At 32.1% G+C, this 17,178-nt stretch overlaps 1 protein-coding gene and 1 long non-coding RNA gene across 2 annotated transcripts in view; both read right to left on the bottom strand.

Moving 5' to 3' along the window:
* The window catches only part of LOC136972676 (mitogen-activated protein kinase kinase kinase 7-like), a 426,088-nt gene that overhangs the window by 212,167 nt on the left and 196,743 nt on the right, over positions 1–17,178 (bottom strand). The gene's annotated exons all lie outside the window — the stretch shown is intronic.
* LOC136972680 (uncharacterized) overlaps positions 15,708–17,178 on the bottom strand; it is a 222,224-nt gene continuing 220,753 nt past the window's right edge. The window contains exon 3 of the long non-coding RNA XR_010880374.1: positions 15,708–15,854. This is a non-coding gene — a long non-coding RNA (uncharacterized lncRNA). The remainder of the gene's footprint in view (positions 15,855–17,178) is intronic.

Here is a 17,178-nt window from a genome sequence, read left to right as displayed (position 1 = left end):
GGTTTTTAGATACAAGTTAAACATTATTCTTAATGATCAATAATGATAACACAAACTCAAAAATTTGATACACATAATAATATTTAAAAATTAAGTTTAAAAAAATACATGTAAGTTTAAGAAATGTATGTATGTGTATCAAATTTTCGAGTTGATTTTATCATTATTCATCATTAAAAAATCATTTTCTTCTGAGTAATTGCCTGCCAATTTATTTAAAATCGTATAAGCGATACAAAAATTATATCGTTAGTGCATAAGAAATAAAAGGCATCTATCAGACAGCAAAAACTCTTAAAACTTTTAACTTATTAATAAAATGTTGGCTGTTCTGATCTTTTCTGAATGCACTGTAAATAATTCTGTCGTATTACTTTCTAACTCCTCTTAACCCAGAACCGTAAAAAGTACTTCTAACTTTATCATTTATAATTTTAAATATTATAACTTTTCATAAAATCGATAATTCTTTTGAAGTTTCTGGACGAGGTTGTCATATTTTTCGTAAAATTTTATTGCATCTCCATTGGTGAGAAACAACTTATTAATAGCTTCGAATGCAGATCCTTGTTACAACGGCAACAATTATCGGCCGTAGCCAATAAAAGTGATTTAAAAAACTAAGCCAAGTCGCTTCTCATCTGATATTTCTCGAAAGCGTTCGAGCCTAGCTAATACTGTACATCAATTCTATTTTAGCAATCGAATAAAGTGACATTCACCCATCTCTAGTTCTGAGTTGAAATGTACTGAACAAAAAATTATAAACATATCGCAATCATTCTCTTATCCTGAGATATGGCCATTATCCGAAGTTTGACAACAGCTGAAAGATTTTGGTAAAGCTGATATGAATTGTCGACTGCGATATCTTGGCTATTTCAAGGGATGTGCTTTCAGACATCATTGAAAGAGATAACTAATGTTAAGTATAAAATTATTGCACGAATTGCAACAATTATGTGAAGCAAAACAGCTTTCGATAATAATTCCACTGATATTTGAAAAAGGTTTATATATCCCACTTTTCAGTTGTGACAAAGTATTAAATTTGTCGATACGTATAAAACGTACGTATAAAACGTACTATTGAAAAACGTACGTATAAAACATATACTAAGAAATTTTTTATTTCAAAAACTTGTGCACTTCTCTGACTGTCCGAAGTTAATTAAAATTAATACGTGATTAATTGAGAAAACAGAAGAACCCCAGTTTTTCACCACCTCATATTTCTGTCATACGCGGATCTGAGAGATAAACAGAGGATCGAATATCATCACGAATCAACAATATTTACGGTGTTTTGAATAAGTTCCGGAAATAAATTCAAACATCTAATTATTAATGACTAGCAGACCCGGCCACGCGTTGTTGTGGCTCAAAATGTATCTATTATAAATGTATAACACTTCCCCGTGGGGAAGAATTTAAAAAAATTCCTTTTTAGTATACATTCTGTTGACGTACCCTATTAAAACGCAATCAAAAACAAAAAAATGCGTCTAAAATAGTATAAATGAAAGCCGAGTTTTTCACCGTAAGCTTTAATCCTGTCCCTCGCCCCCGCGCGGGAATATCGATAAATCCCTTTTTAGTGTATATTCTGTTGACGTACTTTATTAAAATTCAATCAAAAACGCAAAAACCACGTCTAAAATAGTAAAGTAGAAGCGGAGTTTTTCACAGTAAACCTTAATCCTGTTCCTCTCGCCCACGGGGGGGAATATCGAAAAATCCCTTTTTAGTGTATATTTTGTGAGTACCACATTGAAACGCAATCAAAAACGCAAAACACCGCATCTAAAATAGTATAAATAGAAGCCGAGTTTTTCACCGTAAGCTTTAATCCTGTCCCTCACCCCCGCGCGGGAATATCGATAAATCTCGTTTTAGTGTATATTCTGTATACGTACTTTATTAAAATTCAATCAAAAACGCAAAAACCACGTCTAAAATAGTAAAGTAGAAGCGGAGTTTTTCACAGTAAACCTTAATCCTGTTCCTCTCGCCCACGGGGGGGAATATCGAAAAATCCCTTTTTAGTGTATATTTTGTGAGTACCACATTGAAACGCAATCAAAAACGCAAAACACCGCATCTAAAATAGTATAAATAGAAGCCGAGTTTTTCACCGTAAGCTTTAATCCTGTCTCTCACCCCCGCGCGGGAATATCGATAAATCCCGTTTTAGTGTATATTCTGTTGACGTACTTTATTAAAATTCAATCAAAAACGCAAAAACCACGTCTAAAATAGTAAAGTAGAAGCGGAGTTTTTCACAGTAAACCTTAATCCTGTTCCTCTCGCCCACGGGGGGGAATATCGAAAAATCCCTTTTTAGTGTATATTTTGTGAGTACTACATTGAAACGCAATCAAAAACGCAAAACACCGCATCTAAAATAGTATAAATAGAAGCCGAGTTTTTCACCGTAAGCTTTAATCCTGTCCCTCACCCCCGCGCGGGAATATCGATAAATCCCGTTTTAGTGTATATTCTGTTGACGTACTTTATTAAAATTCAATCAAAAACGCAAAAACCACGTCTAAAATAGTAAAGTAGAAGCGGAGTTTTTCACAGTAAACCTTAATCCTGTTCCTCTCGCCCACGGGGGGGAATATCGAAAAATCCCTTTTTAGTGTATATTTTGTGAGTACCACATTGAAACGCAATCAAAAACGCAAAACACCGCATCTAAAATAGTATAAATAGAAGCCGAGTTTTTCACCGTAAGCTTTAATCCTGTCCCTCACCCCCACGCGGGAATATCGATAAATCCCGTTTTAGTGTATATTCTGTTGACGTACTTTATTAAAATTCAATCAAAAACGCAAAAACCACGTCTAAAATAGTAAAGTAGAAGCGGAGTTTTTCACAGTAAACCTTAATCCTGTTCCTCTCGCCCACGGGGGGGAATATCGAAAAATCCCTTTTTAGTGTATATTTTGTGAGTACCACATTGAAACGCAATCAAAAACGCAAAACACCGCATCTAAAATAGTATAAATAGAAGCCGAGTTTTTCACCGTAAGCTTTAATCCTGTCCCTCACCCCCACGCGGGAATATCGATAAATCCCGTTTTAGTGTATATTCTGTTGACGTACTTTATTAAAATTCAATCAAAAACGCAAAAACCACGTCTAAAATAGTAAAGTAGAAGCGGAGTTTTTCACAGTAAACCTTAATCCTGTTCCTCTCGCCCACGGGGGGGAATATCGAAAAATCCCTTTTTAGTGTATATTTTGTGAGTACCACATTGAAACGCAATCAAAAACGCAAAACACCGAATCTAAAATAGTATAAATAGAAGCCGAGTTTTTCACCGTAAGCTTTAATCCTGTCCCTCACCCCCACGCGGGAATATCGATAAATCCCGTTTTAGTGTATATTCTGTTGACGTACTTTATTAAAATTCAATCAAAAACGCAAAAACCACGTCTAAAATAGTAAAGTAGAAGCGGAGTTTTTCACAGTAAACCTTAATCCTGTTCCTCTCGCCCACGGGGGGGAATATCGAAAAATCCCTTTTTAGTGTATATTTTGTGAGTACCACATTGAAACGCAATCAAAAACGCAAAACACCGCATCTAAAATAGTATAAATAGAAGCCGAGTTTTTCACCGTAAGCTTTAATCCTGTCCCTCACCCCCGCGCGGGAATATCGATAAATCCCGTTTTAGTGTATATTCTGTTGACGTACTTTATTAAAATTCAATCAAAAACGCAAAAACCACGTCTAAAATAGTAAAGTAGAAGCGGAGTTTTTCACAGTAAACCTTAATCCTGTTCCTCTCGCCCACGGGGGGGAATATCGAAAAATCCCTTTTTAGTGTATATTTTGTGAGTACCACATTGAAACGCAATCAAAAACGCAAAACACCGCATCTAAAATAGTATAAATAGAAGCCGAGTTTTTCACCGTAAGCTTTAATCCTGTCCCTCACCCCCACGCGGGAATATCGATAAATCCCGTTTTAGTGTATATTCTGTTGACGTACTTTATTAAAATTCAATCAAAAACGCAAAAACCACGTCTAAAATAGTAAAGTAGAAGCGGAGTTTTTCACAGTAAACCTTAATCCTGTTCCTCTCGCCCACGGGGGGGAATATCGAAAAATCCCTTTTTAGTGTATATTTTGTGAGTACCACATTGAAACGCAATCAAAAACGCAAAACACCGCATCTAAAATAGTATAAATAGAAGCCGAGTTTTTCACCGTAAGCTTTAATCCTGTCCCTCACCCCCACGCGGGAATATCGATAAATCCCGTTTTAGTGTATATTCTGTTGACGTACTTTATTAAAATTCAATCAAAAACGCAAAAACCACGTCTAAAATAGTAAAGTAGAAGCGGAGTTTTTCACAGTAAACCTTAATCCTGTTCCTCTCGCCCACGGGGGGGAATATCGAAAAATCCCTTTTTAGTGTATATTTTGTGAGTACCACATTGAAACGCAATCAAAAACGCAAAACACCGCATCTAAAATAGTATAAATAGAAGCCGAGTTTTTCACCGTAAGCTTTAATCCTGTCCCTCACCCCCACGCGGGAATATCGATAAATCCCGTTTTAGTGTATATTCTGTTGACGTACTTTATTAAAATTCAATCAAAAACGCAAAAACCACGTCTAAAATAGTAAAGTAGAAGCGGAGTTTTTCACAGTAAACCTTAATCCTGTTCCTCTCGCCCACGGGGGGGAATATCGAAAAATCCCTTTTTAGTGTATATTTTGTGAGTACCACATTGAAACGCAATCAAAAACGCAAAACACCGCATCTAAAATAGTATAAATAGAAGCCGAGTTCTTCAGGTAAGCCTTAATTCTGTCCATCTCTCCCAATGGGAGGAATTTCGACATGTATATTATATAAAAACACGTGCGTATTCAAATGCAATGTTGTGTCAAAATTTCAAAGGAATCGGTAAGAACAAACGAACATGACATTTTTATTTATATAGATAGATAGATGATCTGCTTTAGTTCATCCTCACAGAAAAGCATAATGCCTCACAGAAAAGCAAACTTAGGTCGTCGGAGTTAGCGCCATCTGTTGGACATAAAAGCCTTAATACTAGATGATATCTTTTAATTTATACGAATGTTTAACGGAATAATATATAGCCTATGTCCACCCTGAAGGTCCATTCTAAATATTGGTGAAAGAATTTTTGAAATCGGATGAGTAGTTTCGGAGATTACCTGTTTCAACCAAACTTAGTTACCTCTTTATATATTAGTATAGATATAGATAAGAAACTGTCAAAATAGATAAAATTATGAAGAAAGTATCAGTAATTCGGACGAATCGTCTGGTTCTTGACAACTCGTATCTACCGAACCAGGACATGGCTCTAACTTAGATCATAATAAATCAAAGTCACCTGAATTTTCTCTCACGCTCAAGAAATAACAAAAGGGGGTGACATATTAGGAGCATAGACAAAGCTCTACTCGGCAGCTCCCTGACGGTCTCAGGATCACCGATTTTCGACTAGATCCACGATCGTCTTCACAACGTCGTATGAATAGAACCCATAAACATCGAGTTATCTTCACGAGGTATCGTACTTAGAATTGCACTTTTATTTGTAAACTCTCTCTCTCGGTAAATTAACCTATAAGGATGGAAATACGAGTATAAGGCTTTAATGTTTATCTGATACAGTCCTACGGACTGAATAGAAATACTGGCACATAGAAATAGTCCCGGACATTATGTCACCTACGAAATGTAGAATAACGTATAGTGTATTAGCTTACTGTATCATATGCTTTTGTGTTAAGTTTATTAAATTGTTATTTTTATTGGTTAACCTGCTCTCGTGTGGACTTATTAGGCGCCAACACCATATTGTGAATAGCCGGAGCTATAGGGGTAATTCTATCAACCACTTACTTAGCACGGGTAGTTAAATCAATCTCAAAGTCAGAGGTTGGCTTATAAAATTATATTTAGATCGTAGATCGCAAAATCCTGATCACGTCAGGATACGGACACCAGATAGGGATTTATCTTGCGCCCTATCACGAGTTAAATTAACATAACTTAAAATTAGAGAATAATTTTTAGGAGAGCTTAAAATCTATGAGTGGAGAGTATGCGCGAGAAAGTAATAGGAAGTCCTCTATTAATTTGACTGGACTCAAATTCTTTAAATTAAATAACTGATTTAATGGATAAAGCAACAAAGATTACAATAAGCTAAATCAAATTAAACAAAAAGGAATAACAAAATCCACCTAGTATTTGACACTATTATAGGGTATTCTACCCTATAGTCAGGGCCGGATTTACATAAGGACATTTGGGGCTTGTGCCCAGGGCACCCACAAAATAGGAGCCCCCACAAAATAGGGGCCCCCACAAAACTAAAAAAGAAATTTAAAAAAAAATATGTTTAAACATAATTTTTTTTAATTACCGCGACAGCCTAGTGTGGCCTAATCATGAAGGCCACAGGCAGAGAAAACCAAACCCAGGAAAAAATTTTATTTAGTTATTTTTCAATTAAATTAAAACATGTGTATGTTTACAATAACCTTATTTTTAAATGAAATTTATTACTTTCTAATTGAAATCTAGTTGAAAGTACAGTATTTTGTGTAAATTTTCTAGATCATCAAATTTGACTACACTTAAAAGGGCCCCGCACCGTCTTTGTGCCCAGGGCCCCCTGATTGTTAAATCTGGCACTGGCTATAGTCCAGAGAGAGAGAGAGAGAGAGTTTATAAAATATAAATAACATAATACCTCTGTGAAATATTCCATTTCCAACGTTTTGTGGAAGGAAGTAGTTGAGAGATTATAGGAGATTCAGGCACAATATTAAATTATGTGGCATTCTGTAGACTGCACACTTAATTTGGCGCGTAACCCTCTTTTTATATCCCAACACTCTTCCAATGGAAATTTGGATATTTTGTCATTTGACAACCATCTAAGTCGACTAAACATTTAGTCATCGGGTGAATAATAATAATCCAGTTCAAAGAAATTTTGAAATGAGATACATTTTTGAAGGAAGTAAGCTGATGGGAAATGGAAATAAACTTCCTTAATTCCTCTCCTTATTTCCTTATAAACTGATAAATGTGCATAATTTTTGTGGCTAAATATTCGTTCGAATTTTTACAATATTAATAATATTTAAAAGGAAAAATTATATAAAGATATTAAAATCCCTTCAAAATCTTACACTATAAACATACTTATCATCTTTCAGTCACTTGGGTTAGCCATCCAGTGATAAAGTGAGCAGTTTTCACCAGACTGTAACGGACACTTGTTACAAACGCCTGTTCGAGTAGCTAGTGGCGCGAAGCTATTGTTCGTGGGATTATGACTAAACACCCCTAAGGCAGAACACCCCTAGCCGCGACAACGGAAGTCGTTGTGATAGTAATCCTGCGCAGTACGAGAGGAACCAGGAGGTTCAGACAGTTTGTGACTTGGTCCCTAGTTGTGAGGACGTTGATGAGTGCAGAGCAAGAACGAACATATACCTTAGAATAGATTCGAACCTTGAGGTACGGACTCTCGAGTATCGACATCCCTGAACTTGTACTTGGCTAAGATTCCCGTTAGCCGTAACACAGACCATCGCTGATTCAAGGAATTTAAACCGTTATCTATCGACCCCTTGGTTTATCAATCTTCTAAATTAATTATGTTGAAAACATTTTTTTTTTCAGTCGTTTATCACGTTAACTCATTTATAAATTAGAATACATTTTTAATACATTGTTCATAAATACGATATGAATATCATTAAAATTTTATTTTAATTAATGAAAAAATTAATTTTACTTTTTAAAAAACTTCCTAAAGATATTTATTGAATAACGCACACAATGGGTATAAATTTTACTTACCGAAGATGTGAAACGAGATAGTAGAAAGGATACACTCATACTAGCAACAAACATAAATATCAAAATAATAGAAATTGCAAGACGCGTTACACTGTCCAGTTCAAAGAAAACAAATGCGCAAAAAAAGAAACTTGTCTGATATATTCCGCAACAATAAGCGGCAGGAGTGTATATTTCGCAAACTAAGTTGAGTTCTTGTACATAAGTCCATAAATCCCAATGAGTTTCAATCAAGTTTTCGATTTTATTATTTAGAAAACATTCTTCTTTTTTCAATTCATCGACTGCATGAGATAAATTCTTGAATCTCCTCGTGATTATGACGGCCCTAAAACAAGTACACAGAAAGCTATTTGTCCAATTGCGTAAATGCATACTAATGTGATATTCAGATTACAGAATGCGAGTTCAAACTCGGAGTTAGTTATTTCCTTTAAAGCAGGATACAGAAAATAAGTCAATTACAATTACAAATGAAAATATAGAAAAAAAGAAAACTGTAAGGTAACCTATAAAATATATTTGAATATCATCAGCCATTTTTTCTTCTTTTTCGTATCCACTGTTGTTTCTAGAAAAATAAAGTCCCCTTCTTTTAAAAAAACTGAATTGAAAAGCTGCAAAAATACCAAATGTAGCTAATATAAATTTTATCAGTATCTGATTGTTCGGGAACATTCGGATTCATCCGACACACACCAAATTGTCTGTTATCTCTTGAGTAGAAAGTATTATGTTAGTCCATATAAATATCTCTATAGCAGTTTGGTACAAAAAATATAATTTTGACAGATATTTTCTGTTTTTGGCAGGCTTCATACAATCGCAATACATCATTTTAATTCCAAATGTCTCTAACGTTGAGAGGATTGGGCTTAGTAAACAAACAGCGCACAAACTACGTTTCGTGTAACCTGTATACATCTTTTACTACTAGATATGAAGAACGTAATGAAAATATGAAAACTTGTAGACTTGGAATCAGTTTTGAGTCGAAATAAACCAAATGCAGCTTTTCTTAAATCAGAAAATATTTTGAATAGGGTATTACGCAAACGGTTGATTATTTGATGCATAGCAATCACGTGAGCAAAAGTGCGCTTGTGGCCTTTATTTCTAAATGTCAATATATTAAAAGCATCCGATTTTGATTTTAAAATATAGAGTTTTCCATCTAAATATTATCATTATTCTTCGTTTGATATTTCGCTTGATACTAGGAATTGAGTCAAGTGAATAAATTAAACAAAACTGTTTTAATATTTCAAATTCAGTTTTATGAGAAATTGTATTTTTCAATACAAATTTATATTATTGTTTTATACAAAACTTTAATTAAAATTTCAGTTTTTAAGATTAATTTTATTTGCTTTATAAGGTACGTTTTACGTGGCAACGTCGAGCGACCGCGAGCGGAAAGAATCTTTGAACGTCGTGTCTAGAGTGACGCGTGTTGTTTACAAAAGGCGGCGAGACGACTTTATCGAATGCTTGCTACGGAAAATATGACAAGGAATAAAACGGTAAATTTTAATTTAAATTAAAACGGAATTTCAGAATGTCCTGGAATCCTGGCAAAAATTTGAATTTCAAAAAACCGTTCTCTGCCTTAGACAAGTTTTGGGAATTTTGCTCAAGTTTGGGAAAAATTGTGAAAATAATTTTAAATGTTAAACACGTTGTAATGCTAGAATCATCTGTAAAAGAAAAATTTGCTGGAAACGAAGTAATCGCTGACAGAATATTTGTTCTGCTTTTTGCCAGAGATTCGTTCTCTGTGTGAATAAGCTTATCAGTACCTTTAAGTTGGCGATTTAGAAAATAGTTTTTCTGTAATTTTATTTATCGTCAGGTGAGATTTATGAAGTGTCGTTTTATTTGGATGATATTAAAGACTATTTTTTTCAGATTAAATTTTTTCACTCGGAATTCGTTTTTTTTTAAAAAAATAAGATAACTGTATAGAACTCGCATGTCATTGAGAAGAAACGCTTAGAGTAAATTTATATTCAGTTTCAAGTATTACTCCACCTCGGGATTTGCAAGGAAATCGTTTAAATAAATTAAGAGTTGTTACCGAAAACATCATGGACAATTAATCAATTCGCTAACGACATCTTGCACTTCCGCAATCTAAATTTAATAATGATTTAATTACTTGTTTGTTTCTATTTTTGTATATATAAATCACGATGTACAGTATTCAGATTAATGTTTTTTGTTTTGATATGATTTTTAAGAAAATGACAAACACTGTTTGACAACAATTATATTAAAATATATTTGAAATTTCTGTCGGGTGTTCTTAGTGTGTGAAACTTTTATCTTTAAAATTTGGATAAAATGTTCACACATTAAACCACATGGCCACGACAAGGCGACACCCATTTGTGGTATTTTTTAGCTTCCAGAGACTGACCCTTTTTGTTTCACAAAGTAACAATCAAAGAATAAAACTGGATATTCATTGCTATTCGATTTATTCAGTTAACTGAAATCATTTGTAAAATGAATCAATGATTATCATTCCAATAAATTGTTCTTATCGCAATTCTAAGTACAAATTTTTCATTTAAAATTAGATGTAGCTACGAATACAGCATTACGTTCAAAACATAAATAACTCATAATAGCATATGTGTATATTAAAATATATAATTATATAATAGATACTATATAAGTATAATATATAGATATATTTAATGTATAATCAAATTCATATAACTGAATAAATATCATAACGAAATTTGAACAATTAAAACCCAACAAGAAGTAAACAATTGCAAAAGACCCAATAGTAACACCCTCACCTGAAAATAAGGCTCTTATCTGAGTATCTACGCTTTCTCTTACGTACGATGGGTTTCATGCTTATTTTAGTGGCGGCATGATCTCGCCACGTGTTACCGTCGTAGGACTCTTGTGGCATTTTATAGAGACAGCAAGGCCTTTCGCCATTCAACCGTGGATAGTAACAGGGGATAGTAACACTATCCTCTGAAAATAAGGCTCTTACCTAACTATTATCAAAAAGAAAGTTTAATCTTGTGGATACATATTCTAAATTTTGCTTTACAAACTTTTAATTTTTCCTTAAATGATTATTAAACACTTTATAGTATAAACTTGATATACTGAACGTATGTAAGTGTTTGTGTGTGTGTTAATTATCAATAACACGTGTTTATCGGGGGTTAATCCCTTCTGACCACTTACTCTGCACAGGATGGTAAAGCTCGATCTCGGAGTCGTCAGATGGATAGGAGGGATAAATGAATGGGAAGTGCGTGCGAGCGTGTTTGTTAATTAACTTACGAGACAAACGGGTTAAGGAAACCTGAACTAAATTCAGCACTACTGAAAAAGAATGTTTAGCCACGGTATGGGTTGTAAGATATTTTAAACCTTATCTCTATGAACGAAAAACCACCCCACAGCCATCGAAAATGTCAGATCATCGACCTCTTCGATGGCTACTTGATTGTAAATATTCAAACACTACATTACCTGGCTGGATCATTTTCCTCCAGGAATTCGACTTTGATATTATACACAAAGCAGGAAACTCACAAAAATGCAAATGCACTTAGTCGTCTTCCAATCCAACAAATAAAAGAACTTAAATAATATGACGAATTTAGCCTCTGTAATCCAAATTATTATTGGTAGACTAATCTCACAGCAATATCATTGACAAATTGATTTTATTTTTTAAAAATTACATCATATGCATTTCGGGCTGGTCTAATGTTTTCCAACCCCTCCTCAGTGCTAAAAACAAAAAAGTTTTATGTTTAACTATCTAGAACACGACATCAATGTATGACAACAACAAATTTACAAACAAGGGGAAGGAACTTACAATATACGTTAGTGGAAATTACAACAATATTTCCATGGGTGGGAGGGCAAACCTTCCTCACATTTACTGGTATCCTAAAATTACAATTTTTTTGTACACAACTTATTGATATATGACTAATATAAGCAAAATTGTAAACAACACTTATACTCACAAGTTTAAAAAATTGTTTCCACCACAAATGTATAATAAACTCACTAAAACATCCAATAATTAAATAAGCTGACGAACAAATGTATAGATATTCCCAAAGCATGGGTTACACCACAAATTTACAACATTATTAGTTCCAGTACACTTCATTCGACACTTTTACTACAGTAATCATGTGATGACTTTTTTTACTTATTAATTTATTTTAGAGCCATCTATTAAATTGTACCAGAGGTAATTAATTTCCATACCTTTCGAATGATTAATTAAATTATTATTTTTTTGTTTTCTTATTTCTATATGTTCCTTAAATCTCCTTTTATACATATCTTTTTCAATATGCAAAATTTTTATATTGTTTCGATTAATGTTACAATTATAATTATTAGTGTGGTTAAACCACGGGGAATTATTGTACTTGAGTCGAATGGCCGCTTCATGTTCTTTGACTCTTACTTCTAACACATGCCTGGTTTCTCTTATATACGTACACGGGTTATGACAATTACATTCAATTTTATATACAACATTAGCTTTTTTTAAAGGATCTAAATTATTATTACTACTTTTATTAATATATTTACAAATATTTTGTGAAATTTTATTGGTCAAAGATGGGGCCAAACAAATATTATCATTATTAATATTTTTCTTACAATTCTCAAAGATATTTTTAATGTATAAAAACTTTTTATATGTTTTATCAGCTTTAAAATTAGTATTGTACCTATTCTTTAAATAATATGTTTTCCATTTTGTAAGAATGAATTTTGGATAATCATTCATTAGGAATTTTGTTTCCAATTCTTTTAGTTTAATATTTATGTTATAATTATCAGATATTCTTGTATATATGTTTTTTAATTCAATAAGGTATGAATTCTTTTTAATGTAATCAGGGATATATGAATGGTAATTAATAGTTATGTTAACGTTACATGATTTTTTATAAGTTATAAAATCAAATTGTTTTACGTTATTAACTATGGTAATATTTAAATAATTAATTTTCTTATTTATTTCCTCTTCAATATCAAACTGTATATCCCTGTCTATATTATTTATTAAATTATATATGGTTTTTTTATTAGTCAAATTTCTATTATATACTATCAGATAGTCATCTACGTACCTCATTATTAACTTTATGCCCCTGATTTTACTAACTTTTTTATCGATATCAATCATTACCAATTCAGCTAATTTTGGCCCCATCTTTGACCCCATACTGATACCATTTTTTTGTCTATAAAACATACCTTCAACTTCAAAATAATTATTTTTGTAAGCAAATTCTATTAAGTTTATCAAATTCTTATGGATACTAAGATCTTTTAAATTATTTTCTATCATTATCCAATTTATACTAGGATACATATTTTTTATGTCTAAGCTCATTATAAAAAATCATGTAACGTTAACAAAACTATTAATTTCCATCCCTGATTACATTAAAAATATTCATACCTTATTGAATTAAAAAACATATATACAAGAATATCTGATAATTATAACATAAATATTAAACTAAAAGAATTGGAAACAAAATTCCTAATGAACGATTATCCAAAATTCATTCTTACAAAATGGAAAACATATTATTTAAAGAATAGGTACAATACTAATTTTAAAGCTGATAAAACATATAAAAAGTTTTTATACATTAAAAATATCTTTGAGAATTGTAAGAAAAGTATTAATAATGATAATATTTGTTTGGCCCCATCTTTGACCAATAAAATTTCACAAAATATTTGTAAATATATTAATAAAAGTAGTAATAATAATTTAGATCCTTTAAAAAAAGCTGGTGTTGTATATAAAATTGAATTTAATTGTCATAACCCGTGTACGTATATAGGAGAAACCAGGCATGTGTTAGAAGTAAGAGTCAAAGAACATGAAGCGGCCATTCGACTCAAGTACAATAATTCCCCGTGGTTTAACCACACTAATAATTATAATTGTAACATTAATCGAAACAATATAAAAATTTTGCATATTGAAAAAGATATGTATAAAAGGAGATTTAAGGAACATATAGAAATAAGAAAACAAAAAAATAATAATTTAATTAATCATTCGAAAGGTATGAAAATTAATTACCTCTGGTACAATTTAATAGATGGCTCTAAAATAAATTAATAAGTAAAAAAAGTCATCACATGATTACTGTAGTAAAAGTGTCGAATGAAGTATACTGGAACCAGCGGCGTAGCGTGGGTGTCAGCCGCCCGGAACGGAGGAAAATTTCGCCGCCCCCTTATTTAGGTATTTTTACAGGATATTATTATTTATTGTGAAATTTTGCCGCCCCGTATAAGTGCCGTCCGAGGCGGGCCGCCCCTGCCGCCCCCACTGCGTTACGCCACTGACTGAAACTAATAATGTTGTAAATTTGTGGTGTAATTTATGCTTTGGGAATATATATACATTTGTTCGTCAGTTTATTTAATTATTGGATGTCTTAGTGAGTTTATTATACATTTGTGGTGAAAACAATTTTTTAAACTTGTGAGTATAAGTGTTGTTTAATATTTTACTTATATTAGTCATATATCAATAAGTTGTGTACAAAAAAAATTGTAATTTTAGGATACCAGTAAATGTGAGAAACGTTTGCCTTCCCACCCATGGAAATATTGTTGTAATTTCCACTAACGTATATTGTAAGTTTCTTCCCCTTGTTTGTAAATTTGTTGTTGTCATACATTGATGTCGTGTTCTAGATAGTTAAACATAAAACTTCTTTGTTTTTAGCACTGAGGAGAGGTTGGAAAACATTAGACCAGCCTGAAATGCATATGATGTAATTTTTAAAAAATAAAATCAATTTGCCAATGATATTGCTGTGAGATTAGTCTACCAATATTAATTTGGATTACAGAGGCTAAATTCGTCATATTATCTACATATAGAGCAAAATATTTATATATATATTGAAGTTGAACCTATTTTCTAAGAGGCTCAACTGGTTAACTCCGAGCAGCGGGATAATCGTTGGCAACCTCTCATACAAACATTAAAGGACGGCGTAACAACATTTACATTTACATTTACCAAAGGATTATGAGGCCTCCACCAATAGGTATAGCCTTGGAAAGAGAAATATAAAGAGTTATAGAAGTTATAAGAATGAAGAAAAAAAAAGAATGACAGGAAAGTGTGAAATATGAGACTATGTGCTACCCGAGAGCCAATTGTATAACATCAATGAATACAAATTATAGACATATAGTTGTGTACAGAATGACTGTCTCTACAACTTACGGCATTAGGAGCCCACGGCGTAACTACGGAAATTGATTATAATCTTAATTTAGAACAACAAGCTTTTATCGCTTCGTCGTGGGAAAATACGTATCGTGACGGATTGTTGTAGGCGGTAAAGGTTTTCAAAGCAGGTGTAAAAATTAAAGTTGTTCCCGTGACCAAAACAAAACGACGAAGTCAAACGTTAATTGTAAACTTTAAGTCTTGCAGTATAAGAATGAGTGCCTGGATGGGTGAATGTTTACATTCAGAAAGGAAGGTTATAAAAATTCCCACGATGTTGTTTCTCTGTTGTTTCGAATTCGTTAGTGTTTAGAAATGGAAATAATTAAGAAAAATCGTCAAAATTTCGGATTTCACATTATTGTCGAATGTATGTCGTGACTTTCAATGAAAGAGTCGAGAGTCAAATCTTCAATTTTCGTAACGAGTATTTTCTTTGACTTCTTTGAGATTTCAATTTTTTTGATAAGTCTACAATCAACCTCTTTTTGCGAACACCAAAACACTTCATTTCTTCGTAATATGTCTGCTGTTATTCAAACTTTCAACACAGCCTGTGAGGTAATTGAATTCATTAGCTTTACTGAATTAAATCTGTAATCTTAACTTTACATGAAGGTGGTTTCTTTGTAATTAAAAGTTCTGTCAACACAGACAGCGATGAATATAAGGCACTCACCATCTATAAAATAATATTTACAAAATTTATATATATACCTAAAAAGTGTTACATAATTACTACGATTCTTTCAATAAAATAGATTTGTAAATTATACATGCAGTCATAAATAATATTTTAATATACAGGGTGTCCCAAAAAGATGTACTCACTCTTTGATACATAATTAATAATATGTGTTCTTAAATTTAGTAATAAGTTTTAAATTAATGTATTTATTTGTTTATTGATTTAACTTCTTAGGACTGCGTGTTTGTGAAGACACGTCTATTTACAAAAAAAATATTTATATATTTGACAAAGAGTGAGTCTTTTTGGGACACCCTGTATATTGAACGAACTTACTCGAATGAAGAAGTTTTTTTTTACATAAAAGAATCCGCCAACGTTCACTCCAAATGGTGTTTTACCATATCTTTTCATAAAGTTTAACATCTTTAAAAAGAAAATGTTTAATAATATTAAATTTATAGACCGAAAGAAAATATTTTAACGTATTTGTATTACCTTCATTTTCGTCTCTAACGGTAAATCAGCAGAACACAGTTTATCGATTTCGATGAAGTTTCCGTACAGCTTGAGAAGTTAAAATAATTATTATAAACAAAAATTGTAAAATCGGTATATAAACTCATATAAATTAAATTGTATTTGATGAATCAATTTCAATATTATATTATATGACACTTCTATTACGAATGCGTTGAATACAGTATGAACGTAACGAGCAATACTTTTTTTTATATATGATTTTCATTTAACGCAAATTACGAAGAGAAACTTAATTTCAATTCCATGCGATTTGTTTTTCTTTTGCACAATCGACCCAGTTTTAAAAAACTTCTTTCGTATTCGAGCTTCACATTATTCACGTTTAGATTTTGTTTTCAATTACAATTAGAAAAGAAATTTCTGCGAATACCCCTAATTATATTTATTAGTTTCGTTTTTTAACAGGTAGGTCTATATTTCCGGAATGTATTTACAGGAAAATTAGGATATATAAATTAATATCAGGTGACCAAATAAATAATGTGGTTTCTTAAAATATGAATAAAGATGCTTCTATCTTTTTGTTTAAAATAGTTATATTCATCCAGATATTTTCCGTTGCATTCAATTATACTTTTGGGCAGTTTGAAAATTCCATTTTTAGCATTAAAAATTGAGTTTTTTTTATATCTGCGTGATTTGTAAATTGTTCTCTACGCAACGATTACCAAAGATTTAAAACATGTGGTAATTCGACGGTGATAAGTTAACAGAATAAAATAAATTACGGAACAGTTCTCATTACAATTGCATTCTTTTTTTTCTTGTAATATGT

The sequence above is a fragment of the Centruroides vittatus genome, unplaced genomic scaffold, assembly GCF_030686945.1.
Source record: "Centruroides vittatus isolate TY-2023 unplaced genomic scaffold, ASM3068694v2 contig_300, whole genome shotgun sequence".
In the NCBI taxonomy this organism is placed as follows: Eukaryota; Metazoa; Arthropoda; class Arachnida; order Scorpiones; family Buthidae; genus Centruroides; species Centruroides vittatus.
This window is presented reverse-complemented; position numbering and strand designations above follow the sequence as displayed.